Source organism: Cavia porcellus, unplaced genomic scaffold (assembly GCF_034190915.1).
Source record: "Cavia porcellus strain 051 isolate PalLab524CR breed Dunkin Hartley unplaced genomic scaffold, mCavPor4.1 scaffold_13, whole genome shotgun sequence".
NCBI classification, from domain to species: domain Eukaryota; kingdom Metazoa; phylum Chordata; class Mammalia; order Rodentia; family Caviidae; genus Cavia; species Cavia porcellus.
In genome coordinates, this window is record NW_026947496.1 from 17,537,450 (window position 1) to 17,554,603 (window position 17,154).

General features: G+C 41.4%; 1 protein-coding gene across 4 annotated transcripts in view; it reads left to right on the forward strand.

Moving 5' to 3' along the window:
- Positions 1-17,154, forward strand: part of Phactr1 (phosphatase and actin regulator 1) — a 508,872-nt gene that overhangs the window by 126,866 nt on the left and 364,852 nt on the right. The window lies entirely within an intron of this gene.

Sequence of the window (17,154 nt, forward strand, 5' to 3'; positions counted from 1 at the left end):
AATGTGGTGTTTCAAACTGATCCAAGTAACCGACCAAGAAAAGTGTGACTCCTAAGCATGAAACCTGGAAAATAGTTTCTTATTCTCCAAAAGGAGCTCTTCGTATGTCATCAATCAAATACTCATTTGATTGACAGGGTTGTTGGTGTTTATTTTTCCAGTACCTATTTCTTGCCTATGGATTACAGTTAAATGAGAATTCATTGCTTTGATAAAAATTAGGCCAAGGATTATTTTGGGCAAAATATCTAAAATTTATACTTAAAGTCACATCATACTGATATTTGCATGTTCATTTTTAATGATCCAAAATTCTAGACAGGAATAGTAGTCAACTGATGATTTTTTTAAAAAATCTTGCTGAATGAATGAACAATATGAGTTTGGGATTTTGTTTTGGTTTTGGGCTTAAAGATAGAAAGTTAAACCTTACCTATACTTGTGTTTTGCCACTGAGCTAAATTTGGGGCTTCTTTGTTTTGTAATAATTTCCAAACTTTGACTGTATTTTTCAGCGCATCAGCAGGATTATTGCCTCTCAGAACTAGTTATGATTATCCTACTTTTAAATAAAGATGAAAGTCAATCATCTTGCTTTATTCAAATTCTATGGAAAAAACTAGAGAGATTTTTAATCACAAGACCTGGATGAAATTACTAAATTCACCATTTTTTCTGGTAATCTTGATCAAATCATTTCAACTTTTCACCAAACACGTGCTGCATGCTCTGTCCCTGCCATGCATTCTCCCAAGCAATTGGGAAGCAAAAATTAAAAGACAGAGTTTATTCTCACTAAGTTTACAAGAGAGTTGAGAAATAGATGTGAAACTACCTTGTACTATGAAAATCAAAATAATGCAAGTTGCAGTGGAGGAGATGCAGAAAATTTGAGAAAATTGGGAAGGCCTTTAAGGAGCTTCATAAGTGATATTTATACTGACTAATTCTCTAAGTCTGCATGTGATTCTTATATTACAGGCTTAGAAATTCTCTTTAGGCAGAGTCCCAATGCCATCAGACTTGGGGAGGCCAACATTTGTTGATCATACTCTCAAAAGGCACAGATAAATGCATGATGAACTTAAATTGTTAGAGACAAATGTATGACTACCCAGAATTGACCCTTAATTTATCATTTGCCAACATAGCAATAGCAATGATAACAAATGCATTCCCCATAGTCTTTGAAAGTTTGCATATTACTCTAGCTATCAAAATTTATCTACTACTCAGTAAGCATTTAAACACAGTTCCGTACTAAGTACTTTATAACATTCTTTTATGGAGTCCTTATTCAGTACTCAGATATAAATATTATCATGCCAAGATCAAAAGGGAGGCAACTGAAGCTTAGAGAATTTAAATAGCTTGTTAAGACTACATGACTAACAATATTCACAGCCACTATTTAAACCTGATGGTCTTATTCCAAAACCTTTGGTATTAGTGTATTAGTCAGCTTTCCATTACTGCTACAAAATAACCAAGACAGTGAACATATACAGGGGAAAAGTTTATTTTATCCCACAGCTTTAGAGCTTCTAATCTGTCTCCAAGTAGACCTATTGCTTTTAGTTCTTTAGGGGAGATGCTAAATGGCAAAGGCATAGAGCACATGGTGGACCAAACCTGCTCACCTCAAGACCAGAGAGAAAAATTGAAAAGGACCATGAGACCAAAGACATTCTCTTTATGACTTAAGACTTCATTCACCCTAGGCCCCACTGCTTAAAGTTTCTACCACTTTCCAAAAGCAGCTATCTCTAGAGAAAGACTCTACTACATGGATCTTTGGGAGACTCTCAGGATTTGTAACTCTTAAATTTTTTTTTTTTTTTTTTTTTTTTTTTTTGTCATCTTGATTGAATTAGGGACATCGAGCATATTAGTAAAGCACACTTCTTGGTAGGTCGTGGAGGTGTGACTACAGGGACTAATACGTGGTCCCTGGACCTTTCCTCTCTGTTGCTTGTCCCTGTGCTCTGTCTCCTGGCTGCCATGATTGAGCTGCTTTGCTCCATCCTGCTCTCCCACCGTGCTCCTGCCTTGGAGTCAGCTTATCATGAGGGAACCCTCTCAAACAGTGAGCCAAAGTAAACCCTGCCTCCTTGTTTGGTGAGTGTCAGGTATTTTTTTCCCCCCGCAAAGTTGACCAAGAGTAGAACCAAATCTTAGTGGTTAGACATTAAATACACAATTCTCATGAACTAAATCTAAAAGCAGTTTAATGAAGCAAAGATTTTTTGCCAGCAACAAAGGAAAGCTCATGAAAGTAATGACTAGTTTTTATAACCAGTACCACAAATTACTGAAATTACTGTTTTTACTCCTATGCAAATTTTTTGCATAACATATATATACATAACCACTCAGATATATAATATTTAACTGTACATCAGTGAATATATTACATAGCATACCTACACTGTGTTGATGTGGCAATTTATAACTTTTCCTTCCTATATTTATTGCTGAGTCCTTGCCATGGCTTATCTATTTCAAGTATATTTCATGAATTCACTTGATGCTGTGTCAAGAGATACCTACATCTGATAAATGATGACTTTTATGCAGGCAAGAATCCAGAGGCAGTGACAAATGATATCAATCTAGGATATTTTCTTTTCATAGCAGCAGCAAATACATCTCAAGAACTGTGGTTACAGAATTCAGTGTTAGAGAGCAGGGCTTAGGGTCAGGCCACCACCCAAGTGGCTTGCTGGTCAGGATCTCATCGTGGCTGTGGGTGGTGCCTTGCCATTGTTTATTATACCCTTCCCAGTGACCCACTGTGCTCTCCATCATTAACCCACATGGGTGAGGATGTGTGGGTGAGGATGTGTTCTAAATGCACAAGAAATTCTCCAGAGAAAACCTTTCAAAAGCGAGTAAAGAATTTGAAAAAAAAAATCAGTATCAAGGCTTCATTGTGTTCTATAAAAAAATTCTTATCTGAACTAAGTTTAGAAAAACAGTATTTTAAGTACACTATTCTTGTAAGGTTATGACATAAGGATTGCTTGACACCTACAGGAGAGTTGCTGGTATATGACACAAATTCTGTTAACTTTGATAGGAAAGTGCAACAACGTGATAGATTTACAGTTGCAGACCTCCCTCAAAATGTCCCCAGAGGTATGGCCCACAGACAGGACATCATCGTACCAGCCTGTCTTGCACCTCTGATGTGCTGCTGACTGTATATCATGTCCTCAGAAATGAATGAATTTCTAAAATGTAAACATCTTTGTTGCATAGGCATTTAAGAATAGTCAGTGAATATACTCTGCAGTGACTCTTTCAGGCAAGTATCATGAGTGATTTCTTTTTCACGTATATAATTTTAATTGTATGTGTTTATGGAATGTGGTATGATAATTCGATAAGTAAAATGTGGTCAGAACAGGGTAGCTAGCATTTTTGCCTCCATAAACTACTTTCAAAATATTCAGGTAACATGTAGCAGTGATGGCAAACCTTTTAGAGTTTTCAATGATACTAAACAGCCTGCTGCGGCACACGTGCCATAGGTTCGCCATGGGATACAGCGTGATCTTTCCAGTACTTGTACATGGTATATACTGATCGAATCAGGGTGATTAGCATTTCCATGTCTGTATCATTACTTTGTTGTAGAGCCTTCAAGCATTTCTCTTCTAGTTATTCACAAATATTAACTTCTTGTGAGCTGTAGTCCCCATGGTGCTTTAAGCACAGAACTTATTCCTCCCACACGACTGTGTTGGTATCCTTTGGAAGTTGATTGGATTGGGGATGCTGTAGCTGACTTGCTGTTTATAGGTGGGCTCCAGAGGTGGGTCAATGGGGCCATGACCTGGAAATGTTCATCTTCCTCTCCAGTTCCTCTGTTTTCTCTCTGCTTCCTGACTCTATAATATGAGCCTTCCCCTACCCCTCATATCTTTCCTGCCTTGTAGCCAGACAACAGAGACTGTAACCTTCAGCCAAAAGAAACATTTCCTCCTTTACGTTGACAGCGTTAGGTATTGTGTTTCAGCAAAAAGGGAAGTGACTAAAACAGCATTCCATATGGGAAGACCAGTTTTAGGGTGCAGCAAAGAGAGCGTTTCTAAATTCCATCTGGGTTGCACACCAGGTTAAAGCTGGCAAGTCCCATGGAGATCTGGAGCCAGAACCGCCAATGATGGGAGACCATACAGAAGGAGGAAGTGCAGCTCTGCCGTCCTTCTCAAGGTCACTGGCACACACAGAGAGCCACATCTCTATTTCAAGCCTGAGACTGGAAGAGAGCAGTCAGTGGTAAATTATCACCCACCAGGATGTTGGAAGTCCAACAGTGTTTAGACCAACATTTCTGCTTTATTACTATGCACCACATGATCACCATGCACTGTGCCTCTGGCAGCCAGCAGGGCTTACTTAGGACAAGGACAGAAGGAAATGGAGAAGGTCACATCTCACCTGATGTTTCTGGACAAATGCATGCCTTCCATTACCAATTAATTAGAAAAACTCTGGACCCATAAATCCTGTACCAGATTCTATAAAGAAGAGTCTAGAAGTCACCAAGGAGACCCCTGTGCTCCTGAAACAGCCATGTCGTGGTAGACAGAACAGTGACTTCTGGTTTAGAAAACACAGGTTCTACCCTGCAGCTGCCCCTTACAGCTGCGTCCTTGAGCAAATCATTACAACTCTCAGAACCAACTTTCACCCTTAAATAAGAAGGCTGATTGGCACATTTGTAAGAATGTGTCTCCTTTGCTCACAGACAGACCCTGTGCCCTGTCAGTCCACCTGCTCCTCCAACAGCAGGAGGAGTGTCTGCTCAGCTTTGCTGCTGCTCCTTTTCAATTCAGGGACTGTGTCACTGTAACACACAGCTAAGAGGCCCATCTCAACGTGAGATTCACGCACAGAATGTCCTACTCTGTGAAAGACTGTGGAGCTGGCGGTATTATTTCCTTTGTTCAATAGCACCTGTGTGTAATGAGATCTGGGCTGCCAGAGCACTAACTGCTTTCTCTTTCATCTTCTGAGTCCCTTCATGGGAACTTTTTCTCAAGATAGCAGAGTCATCTAGTATATGGAAGCTAAGAAATACACCAGAATGTAGAGCGTGATTACCAGAGGCTGGGAAAGGTGGGGAGGGGAACAGAGGGAAGTAGGAACTCTATGAAGTTTTATCAGCAGCAGCAGCATTTACTAATATGTGAAGTAGGCAGAAAAGCCATGAAGTTGGAAGGTTTGCTGGATGGCTTAAGTTTAGGCTGCTGTAACAAAATACCATAGGCTGGTGGGTCAAACAAGAGACATTTATTTTGTAGTTCTAGAAATTGGAGGGCCAAGACCCATGTGCTGGTCCTTTTGAAAGTTGCTCCCCTGGTTTGAGACTGCTACCTTCTCTCTGCAGCTTCAAAGGATGGCGTAAAAGGGATCTCTAATCCCAGCCTGGAGATCCCACCTTGTGACCCCATCATGATTGACTACATTAGTTGATAGGAAGGATAATCAGCAAGCAGGAGAGGATACTATCCTTTGAATTTCCTCCACTGATGCTAAGGCTCATGAGTCTGGTACTATGTAAAATGTTATTGATCTTTCCAGTATACTTGTGATCTTTCCAGTACTTGTACATGGTATATACTGATCGAATCAGGGTGATTAGCATTTCCATGTCTGTATCATTACTTTGTTGTAGAGCCTTCAGGCATTTCTCTTCTAGTTATTCATAAATACTAACTTCTTGTGAGCTGTAGTCCCCCATGGTGCTTTAAGCACAGACCTTATTCCTCCCACACCACACGACTGTGTTGGTATCCTTTGGAAGTTGATTGGATTGGGGATGCTGTAGGGATCAAACTGCCTTAATTACCTTGCCTGGCCTAGAATGGTAATATAAATATCATATGCACCTGAACTTGTGGGCTCTTGATACGCCACTGAGTGTAAGTCACAAGTCAGTCAAGACCTGTTTCTAATCCGTAGGTTCTCAGACTTTTGCTGCATGTACCAGCATCACCTGGAAAGCCACAAAAACAGGGATTGCCAGGCCTCCTTCCCAGGGGATATCTGATTCAGTTGTCTTAGCTGGACCTAAAAATTTTCATTTTCTACCATATTCCCAGTTGGTATATCAGAGTACTGGTTAAGAAGATTAATATGCTTTTCAAATTTTCTGTAATTAAGAGCAAAATCAGCCCTCCAAATACTAACTTAAAAACCGACAAACAGTTCCTTCAGTTAATTGGTCCTTTTGAATAAGAACAGATGAAATCTCATGAGATAAATGCAGGGATTTCCACAGACGAGTATGGAGGGCTTAGTTTCCATGGCGGGCTTCTCATTCGCTTAAAGGATTTCACAGATGATCTACACAGCCTGAAACATACACAATCAATTTCATTCACGTCCCTGGATTTTTCTTCTCTGTGTTATTGATTGGTTTTCATCTTACAAATGATTCTGGTGGATTAGTGAGACCAGTAATTGGGTAGTCTTTGCCAAGAAAGGGATGGCAGGGAAAGAAGAGAGAGGTGACCAGTCTTCCCAGTTTTCCTGGGACTATCCCAGCTTTTAAAACTTAAAGTTCCCCGTCCCCAGAAATCCCTTAACCCTGAGAAAATCAGGATAGTTGGTCATCCTAGGACAAGGAAAGCTTGCCAGAAATCTCGGGGTACAGGGGAAAAGGGAGGATATTGGTTACAGATAATAACATTGCTGCTACTTCACTGTTATAGGCAGCTGAGTTAGATAGAAGAAATATCATGGGCAGTCAGACAGGGCTGGATCCTGGAAGGAGCCAATGCAGAAGGCCAGATACCTTGCAGTCTTGGAGGAGAGGGACACCTCCCCCTGTAGGCCAGACTTCAAGACAAAAGATAATCAAATATACCCACATCCTAAGGATTGATATTCTAAACTATTTTTTATCACCTTGAGGAAGCCAGGAGTCAACTTCCCAACCCACTACAGAAAGAGTCACTTGCTATGTGACTCACTTCCCCATTTGCCCCTGATTTAATCAATTATACCTGAACAATTAACCTTATTGGTTGACCATAGTTCTATCCCATCTCATGACCTGCAAGTTCCCATGTTTTCCCCATCTCGCACCTGTCTCACCTCATGGTTTTGCTCTATAAAAGTCCCTAGAAAAGACAAGGTCTTTGGCAAACCCCTCAGGACCCCTTCTGTCTCTCTCTAATAGAAGCTTTCTTGCTCTCAATAAATATACTCTGCTTTTATCCTCTGTTATTCCTAAAATTCATTCTTCGATTGTAGAGAACATGAACTCATATCAGACATCTAGTATATTGAGAATTTCATTCCCTATATCAATCTTGGCAGTATCCTTTAATAATAACACTATCATAGGAAAAACTTCCTTTGATACTGATGAATTAATCTGATAAATATGGACAAAGTCATATTACAGCCTTCTGCCTCGATTCCAGTATGAGGATTTTGCCACATATGTGATTAGACAATCTCTCCTATCCAAGTGTTTTAATCTTCAATCCTTGGTTTTATCATTCTCTTTGCTATGTACCTCATGCCTGATTCCTACAGACACACTAGTTGCTCAGTTATAGAAAACTCTAACAAAAGACCCTGGTGCACATCTCATTCTCTGCTTAACACCATTCAAATATGCATTGCAGAGCTGTGAAACCATAGGTCTGTGCTTCTTGATTTCCCAGGACAGGCCTGCCTCTACACTACCCTCAAACATATCCCTCATCTTGGGGACTTCTGGAGAGCCATTTTTTGGACTTGGAGAGTTCAACATTGTTTCCCTCTTGTTCTAAAACCTTACACTTTGGTTCCCCTAAAGAATGGAAAGATCCAAAAATGAAATTGAGTGGGTCAACACAGCATGGACCTTTGTCCCATCCTTGCCTACTGCCCTTGTCTGGGCACCTTCCTCTGCCAGGAAGCCCACAGAAGACCCTCCATGACTTCTTCGTCCGAGGTGGTACAAGTGGGGGATGATACTAAAAGATTTAAAGCGCTTTCAATTATGTTTCATATCATCTGTGGCTAGACAGGGTACTTAGCAAATTTCAGCCTAAACAACAATTCTGGGGAAGAACCACGGTGAGCAAGAATGCTGAGAAATTTATCCTTCTGCGGCGTCTAAGTGATGCAAGTGGATGGTGCTGTTTGCAGCCTCAGGGTCTGCTCTTGGTTTCCTCTGGAACAAATGGTTGGTGGATGGGTGAGCAGATTGCATCCGCATACATTCTAGACCTGGGCTTTTTCAGGTAAAGGAAAGGAGGTAAAAAGAAATATTTGGGATGTGTTTTAAACTTCACTTACAGAGCATTTAACTTCCTCTCTCCCCTCCTTTCCACCCACATCCCTCGGGGAGGACAGGTTGCAAGCAACTGTGTCGCCCTGTCCCTAATAAGTCCATAGAAAAGTTTCCAGAATTCTCCCCCCGCTGCTCGGCCCTGCTGTTCTTTCTGTCAGAAAGAATTGGTACCTAAAAGGTTCAGCCAGCCGGTCTTCTTTCCTCCCACATACTCCATGTTTTTTTGCAGGCTGAGACGGGATAATTGAGAAGGCACACTAAAAATGTGCCTTTTCTCCTCAGGAAGGTTGAGGAGCCTCGGCAGGGTGCCTAACTTCCCTCTGCAAAAAAATGCTTTATGCAAGTTGCCTTGCTGAAAAGAGCCTCTGTGTTTGGTGACAAAAAAGAAAGACTCAACAATGGATGGCAGTGTTTTCAGCAGGTTGGCACGCAGGTGCTAAAGTAGGCTCTTTGCTGCTGAACTGCAACAAAACTTTCAAAGGAAATACATGGTCCCTTCTGTGTCACTGGGCTGCAGTCCCAGTTTGCCGAATGCTTCTCTTTTTCCTCCTTGTCCCCTCCTCACAGATCACAATTGTCTGTTGTAGTTGTTCAATTTTAAGCTGAGCCAATGGCTTAGAAATAGTAACAAGAGAGACAAGGAGAGAAACAGAGACAGAGACAAGAGAGAGAAATACAAAAAGGAAAATCTAGAGAGACACAAATATGGAGATGGGCAGAGATAAATGTGACAGAGATACAGGGAGAAAGAAGAGAAGAAAAAAGAGAGAAAGAAAGGGGGGAAGGAGGAAGGAGAGAAAAGTGAGAGAGGGAGAGACAGAGAGAGACAGATATAGAAGAAGAGAGACTGATCACAAAATCCTCTACACGGGCTTGAGGGCTAATCATTATGAGAACAGCTAGGGTATCTGTGTAGAATTAGGCAGATAAATCAGAAGAAAATGAACCTGATTTATGGAAATAGTAGCCTGGGGATGCACAGAATTTAAAGATAGGTAATCTAGTTTAACCACTAGCCGTTACAGGTGAAATGGGAGGAAAACCCCAGAGACATTCCTTGGTCTGTCCGGGGTCTACAGTTATTATGTTAGCACAGTTTAAAAGGCTGCTCAGCTGCTAATCAGGTGTCCAGAAAAAGGAAGCTTAGACCAAGGTGCTGTTTGCAGGCACGAGCCTGGCAGTTTGTGCTGGTAACTGATGTTTCTTTGGTCTCTTCAGGTCAGAGATAAAGACCAAAATCCATGTCATTCTCAGCCCTGATCTGCTAGCAGTAATAGCAAGCTTTATGTCACATGCCTCTTGGGGCTTCTGAGACACGTATTTCAAGAGGACAAAGCAGAACCAAACTTCACTGGGCTCCTTGCAAGCAGGAGGCAGCAATACCTAAACAGTTGGGTTCTTCTGTGGAACTGATTTTTTTTAGTGCAAGTTTGCAGTACATAGTGATTATATTCATCATGGGGAGCTGGTACCCTCGTACATAACACATCTTGATTCTTTTTATTTCCTTTTCTTCCCTCATTCCCTCTTTGTGATTGAATCAGGTCATGAGTGAAAGTGATTCCCTATTTGCCACTCTCACTCTTAAGCTCCCAAACGGACTGATTCATTCATTAGGAAACACAATGACCCCGGCTCACTCAGGAGCTGCATTCCATCCATGGGAAACTGAGGCACAGAGAAGGCAACGGGCTTGCCCCAAATGTTAACTAACTCAGCATTGAGCAAAATACTAGTAAGTGGAAGAGTTAGAATTTCGACCCCAGAAATCTTGCTGGATAGGCCCAAACCCACACTGCAGCCCTAAAACTCAATGCCTAGGGTAAAGCTGTACATTGGTTATCATTATCAAATTATTAAAGCTAAAGGAACTTTAGAGCCATGATGACCTTGGGTAAAAAGGGAAAGATGGACCTAGCGATTGGTTGACTATTTTCTTCCCCCCATCTTTTTTTTCTTGATTTAATGTGATTATTAGAGAACTAAGAGAACTAGAGATCAGAGAGAGGAGGGACTAGTCCTTGCTTCCCACTGTCACAGAAATCTGTGCCAGTCTGTGGGCCTGCCACACGCCCCCCACACCCACTCTTAGTTCATCTCAGAGACCTCTTCGCTGGGAAGGAAGTTTAGTTCTTGTGCTGAGCAGCAAACGAGAGGACTCCTCAGACATTCTCGTGTTTCTAAAATTCCAAAAGGAATGAGAACTATCTTTTTCTTTCTTTCTCATGATGATATCGGAACCCAGACTCTAACATGTATTTGATATGAGGAGATGTATGCTGGACACGCCAGGCTCAGTAGGGCAGGGGAGAGGCCCTTCCTATGAACCAGGGCAGAGGCAAGAGGCAGTCTGCAGTTCTCCAAGGTGGGTGGGTCAAGAGTTTCTCTTCTACTGTCACCTGAACAGCAGCAGGGCAGATGGTGGCAGCCCTGGATAGTGACTTAGAATGGGAAAGACAGAAGTGGAAAAGCAGGAAAGGATGAGGGGAGGGAAAAGAAGAGAAAGTCATCAAAGTTCCCCAAATAGCAAAAGTCATGTGCTCTGGCTTTTTCCCCAAAGGATCATGGAAAGAACTTAGTTACTATTTCTAAAACTTAAGGACACTGTACAACATACCCAGCATCTAGGCCCCAGGCAGACATTCTATTAATTTAGGAGAGGAGATTATTATCTTCTTACAGACTCTTTACCAAATGTCAGAAAGATACAGAAATCTTGATTCTGTCTGCAAACCCCACTTTGTAGATCCCCAGCTAGGTGAGACTAGCCTCAAAATTTCCCAGTGCTTGGTTCCAGGCCTTGAGAAACCTGTCCTCCGGTGGTTCCAGCATGCTCTTCTCTCTCCCAACACCCTTCCCTGCGTTGCCATCTACAATCCATGTCCTCCCTCCAATCCGCAAGCACCTCAGGGCTGTGAATGCACTACAGGTTTAATGCCTCTGGACCTGGATAGAGACTCACAGGGCACTGATACACTCCAAAGCTGACAGCAGCTCCTGATGGCACTCAGCATAAGGAACAAATCTAGGATGAAGCTCAGGTCCCTCCAGCATCTGCCTTAACCCAGCATTGCAGTGTTCTCTCTCCCACTCCTAAATCACCTGTGTAAGAAATTAGTCTCTCTCCCATTTCCTGCCTGTCTCCCACCATGAGGGTTTAATATGCACGCATACACACACACACACACACACACACACACACACACACACACACACACACCCCTACCAGATGGTGCAGCCTTGGCTCGACCACCTGTATCTTCTACCTAACTGTCCAGATCTTCCGCACCTTCCCACCTCTTCCTGGTGGCCCATCCTGATCTCCCAGCCCCTGCACCTTCACCTGCTATTCCAGCCCCGTGTCCTGACATTCTCATTAACCTGGCTCCTTACTGCACAGCAAAATCAGCTTCCTCCCTCCTGCCAACCATAATGCTTTGCCAGTTATGCTTACTGGGCCTCCTTTTCCTGAACACTGCTCTCGAAAATCTGCCACCTGCATAAGATCAGTTAGATGAGAATTTCTCCTTCCATCTTGCCTATTTGTCACTCTATTTTCCTTACTTTGAGAACTTAGTATATTCTATCTTAGAGTTAAATGCCTTTATGTATATCTTTCCTACACACCTACATAAGACCGCAAAGTCAGTAAACTTGTGTACAACATCTCAGATCCATGAGACAAGCAGTCCCTGAGCTCTTCCTCTGTATCAGGCTATGTCCTCAGTGCTGGGGCTATAAAGTCATTCATCCATGGCTTTATAAAGTCTTGTAGTAGAATCTGATGTGCTCCAATGGCAGCTGACAAAGTGCTTGCTACAGTCCTGGGTACATTTCCTTGGATGGAATGAAAGGCAGGAGGCAAATTAGCTGGCTGAATGATCACTGTAGCTGAATAGGGATGTGGTGATAGAAACTTTAGTGCCTCTCTTGCATCAGCAGCATCCTGAATTGGCTCAAGGCAAACATGCACATTTTCTTCAATAAGATGTCAGAGAATACAGCAGTATATGTAGGTGTAATGACACACTTCAGAGACATTCTTTGACACGCTCATTTCAAGCAAAGATTATTCCCTGTAAGATATGTATCTTGTTTGGTATACTTTTTCTTGCTTTATTTTCTTTCTTTTGTTCTTTCTTTCTTCTTTCCTTCATTCCTTTGTTTCAGGCTTTTGCTGTGTAAACTTTCTAAATAGAAGATTCACTAATGCATGATTACATGTTTCATTAAGGAGGGTTTATCAACTCCCCCTTTGGAGACAGATTCGGTAGAATGATTTTTATTGGAAAATGTCAGCCTTTGGAAAGCTGAAAATTATAATCATCTGAAAATCACACTGGAGGCTGATTTCCTGAGGGTTTATTTCAGAGGTCCGCCCTAGGTGAATCCATAGATGATGCTAATGCCCAGGCACACATGTGCATACTTCTCCTTCTCCTCCCCTGCACCCTGAAGTACATTACATTCCTTCCCCATCAGAGGCCATGAAAGCCTCACAAGCCCATTCTTATATTTTTATTTCTCTCTAAGAGTGAACAGCCACATACATTCATTCCAGGGCAGGAGTCCTCGGTTTCTGAAAGGTCTTTGCTAAAGTGGTTTGTTTTTGTTCTTTTTTATTGTTGCTTTCATTCTTATTTGTTTATCAGTTTGCTCTAAAAAAAATTCTGTGCATAGGAAATTGGCACACAGGAGAAAGTAGCTACTCAGCACACTCAGAAAATAAAATTAACATCCTAGGCATGACGCAGTCATCATCTAGGATGAACCAGTGTAAAACTGGATAGAGATGAACTTAGAGACTTTCAGCAAAAATGACTGAAACATTATGGAAAGCCTCCAACCAATCCATGTGGGGACAAGTCAAAGGCATGTGATGGTAACCAAGAAAGTTAAAATCTAATACAGAGAAAAGACTTCTAACCAAGAATGAACTGCCAGATCCAATGAAGGGCAACAAATGGTCTTTTCATATTTATTCAGCACTGTGAGCCACTAGACCTCAGGACATGAGTGACCAGGTCATATGCTGAGCCATTCACTAAGGATTTAAATATCCCAGCACCCCAAAGGGACTCAAAATCCTTCACTTTGTGAAAGTACCTGAATGACCTCACGGGAAGCTAGCAGGATCTTTAAAAAAAAAAAAAATTATACTGCTTTTGATTTTTAAGTCTTTTTCAACTGAAAAATAATAGTAATGTAAATATTTTAAATTTCCCTTAAGTGGTAGTAGTGTTCCCCCCGCACCCTGCCATTTAGTGTGGAAGTAATCAGATAATTTAATCTGAAGACTTCTCCACATTCTCTGTTCAGCTCATCTCATCCGCAGTGTCATTTGGATGTCAACTGCCATGCTCCTTCCTCCCTGTAATCTTTGTGTGTTGGCTTGATCTGATTCAGGTTCAGTTCCTATGGGTTGTTTTGAATATTTCCCCTCCTAGAGCTATAACCTGCCATGTTGAAAGGAGCACACATTCCTTACTTGGAGACATGCTATTTAGATGCCACAATCCAGGTGCCAAGGGTGCTCACTGCAGTGAACTTTCATTGACTCTACACTATATCAATTAGATGGAGCTAGAAAATTCCTAAGAGCATTTCAGCTACACTAAGCAAAAATTTTTTCATCTGCTAATGGTGCATACTGTGATACTATTGATATATGACATTACGGTTTGAGCTCCTTTTAAAACACCTGAAGTAAAAAGAAAAGTAGAAGAATAAACCATGGGTGCCAGAAAAAATATTCTGTAGACTGTGTGATGGATGTGTGACTATTAACTCTCAGCTCAGTGTTCAAATCACTGCAACAAACGACATAATAAAGGAATAGTATCACATACAAACAAGCACACATACTTGCCTGTTCAATTTTCTGTCTCATTTTGTGTACATAGAACAATGACTTCATTACTCTACTTTCCATGTATGTCAATATGTAGAGTAATTTAAGAGAACATACAGCATGAGTCTGTTGGTCCCAGACAAGGGAGAATCCCTATTATACAGGAATGAATTATGAGCTTGGTTTGCTTCAGCCCTGTGACTTCTAGCTCAGCATTTTCCCTTGGGTCATCAGAAGCTCCCTGAAGTTCCCTCTTCCTCTCACTCTTCACTGTGGTCCTGTAGGCACACTGTGTGCGAGTGAAACGTCCTGAAGGGGACAGGGGCCAAATACTGGCATCTTCAGCGCCTGCCACATCCATCGCTCATGGTTGTAGAGTTTTTCTTGGTCCATTTTTCCTTTCAATTCTCAATACGTTTCTTAAGTTAACACCAGGTTAGATCACAGAGGCAAACAGAAATAAAACCCAGTGCTTACTCTCTGTAGAAGGTGTTAGTGGGGCAGAAAGACATATAAGCAAATAAGCTCATTACAAAGTCTTGAGGCAGCTCAGAAGTTAGTGGAAGAGGAAAGGATTTCCACATAGGGAAGTACAATTTCTACACTAGATGTCCATGTTAGGACTTTTCAAGGAAGGACTGATTCTGAAGAAGTCTAGAAGAGAAATCCTAGAAAGAAGAGGTGGCATGTGCATTACCCAAGCAATGAAGGGGCTTGGAATCAAAGGAAAGAGAAGGTGATGTTTAGTAGACAGATGTAAATGTCCAAAGATAGGAGTATGAATGACAGAACAGGATAGAAGGTGAAGGATTTGGTTTTCTGCTTTGTGCATTGACAACTTATGCCTGTAACTCTCAAGCCCAAAGGCCAAGTCTGGCTGTCTCCACCTGGCTTTGTAAACGACATTTACAAAGCCTGTTTACAGATCATCTATAATTACTTTTGTATTTAAAGGCAAAGTTGGGTGATTGTAACAAAGATTTTCTTATCCTTAAAACACATAATTACTGTCTGTCCTTTACAGAAAAAAATTTACTGAATCACCCTTCCACTCTAGAAGAATATTTCTCAAACTAATGCATTTATAAGTCACTTTGGAACTTTTATTTAATTTCAGGTTCTGGCTCAGTATGTCCAAGTGGCCTGGAACCCTGAGTTTCTTAGAAGTTCTCAGGTTATGGAGATGATGCTAGCAAATCTGACATCCTTTGGGTTACCATGATCTACAGAAAGTCTGGGTCCTTGGGGCTTGTCTTCCCGAATGGGAATCCATCAGAGAGCATTTCCAAACTGACAATAGGGAGAGAACCAAACTCACTTCTTATTAAGCTTCACCAAGCTGGAAAGGTTTATTTCTGTGACTATAGCTTTGACTTTTAAAAGAACAGTTTTACGAATACCGAAGGCTATTAATCAAGTCCTTCCTCCTCAAACAAGGCTTATTCTGTAACCACAATGGGGCTGGCATTCACTCTTTGTATCTGCAGTTCTATTTCTTTTTTGCTAATGAAAACTCTTAATTGGTAAGCTCTGCAGGGCTCCTCCATTCACCAAATCCCCATTAGACCAACATCACCTACATCCCTCTCCTTTTGGCAATAATTCAGTTATAAAACACCTTTTCAAATGTAGTATCAAACTGAAAGGACCTCTCATCAGAGATAAAGAGAGCAAATTCCATCAGTCTCTCTAACTATAATAACACTGGGTTCCACCTACCTTATTCTAAAATCCTTGTAACATTGTAGTAGTGAAATAAGAACACCCACTCAAATGACTTGGGGTGTGCTTTTCATATTCAATTGTAACCAGAAAGGCTGCAGTTGGGAACACCTCCCTGCTCCCTTTACTTTTAAATAGAGGATTAGAACTAACTTTGATTTGGCAGGCATTGAGTTTGAGGGAAAAATTTTAAATTTCCTGGTATTCAAATGTGTTTATGCTTGGCAAAGAACTTCCTAATTCTTCATGAAATAAATAAATACACGAATAAATAAGTGAATAGAACTAAACTGAAAGGGCACTTTGGACATTGAATTGCTCTCAAAAGAATAATGTTTAGATGAATGACTGTCAAATGACTAAAAAACATAAGGATTGAATTCCCAAAAACATTCTACACATGGTCTTTATTTTTAATATATGCAATGGAGTGCATGTAACAATTTATTTGGAAAAAATTGTTCCTTGTTCATTGTAACTCCAGAGCGCTTGGTTCTCCCAGAGCTGTGGGCCACTAATGCAGGCCAAAGGTCCTGGTCTACTGAAAGTAGAATCTGGTGGATGTGTTTGAGGTTACCAGGAGCCACGCAGAGCCAAGAGTCAGCCTTGGCTTTCTATTCATGTAAAGGGGCTTTCCTCGATGTTCTGTGATGCTTCCATCAGCTTTTTGTGACTTTGTTCCTGAAAAGGCCAGTAATGAATCATCCTTTTTTACCTTATTCTTGAAATTCCACTCATAAAAGCTATCCTGTCCGACTCGACCCAGATGGGTGACCTCTGGCACTATTTAGTTGCTAATTTTTGTTCCAAGATAACATTGGAAATGGCCAGTGCGGAGATGTGTGTGGCTCCGCACTTGTGGAAATGTTTAGTTCATTCAAGTGAGTGGAAAATTTGCTAACTAAGCTTGCCTTGCAGTGTCAGTGTCTTTCAAGACGGAATGAAACAAATGTAAGCACACAACCACCACACCTGTGTGTTGCTTAGGAAGCTCCGTCGCTCAGCTCACCAGTGTGCAAAGCAGAGGGACACTCCTAGCATAATCCCAAGGGTCTATTCCACCAGGGACTTCTTGGCCAAACATGCTGACAAAGCCAGGGAAATTAGAAACGTAAATGAGAAGTTTTGCATAGTTCATCCTCAGACTCGGGAAGCTTTTTAATGTATGTGTTTCACACGTATTTCTAAATGCACTCAAAAGAAAGAGCACAAAGGATGCTGTGTGGATAAGAGCGAGTTCACCTCTACAAGAAAGCTGCTACCAAGCCATCGAGCATCT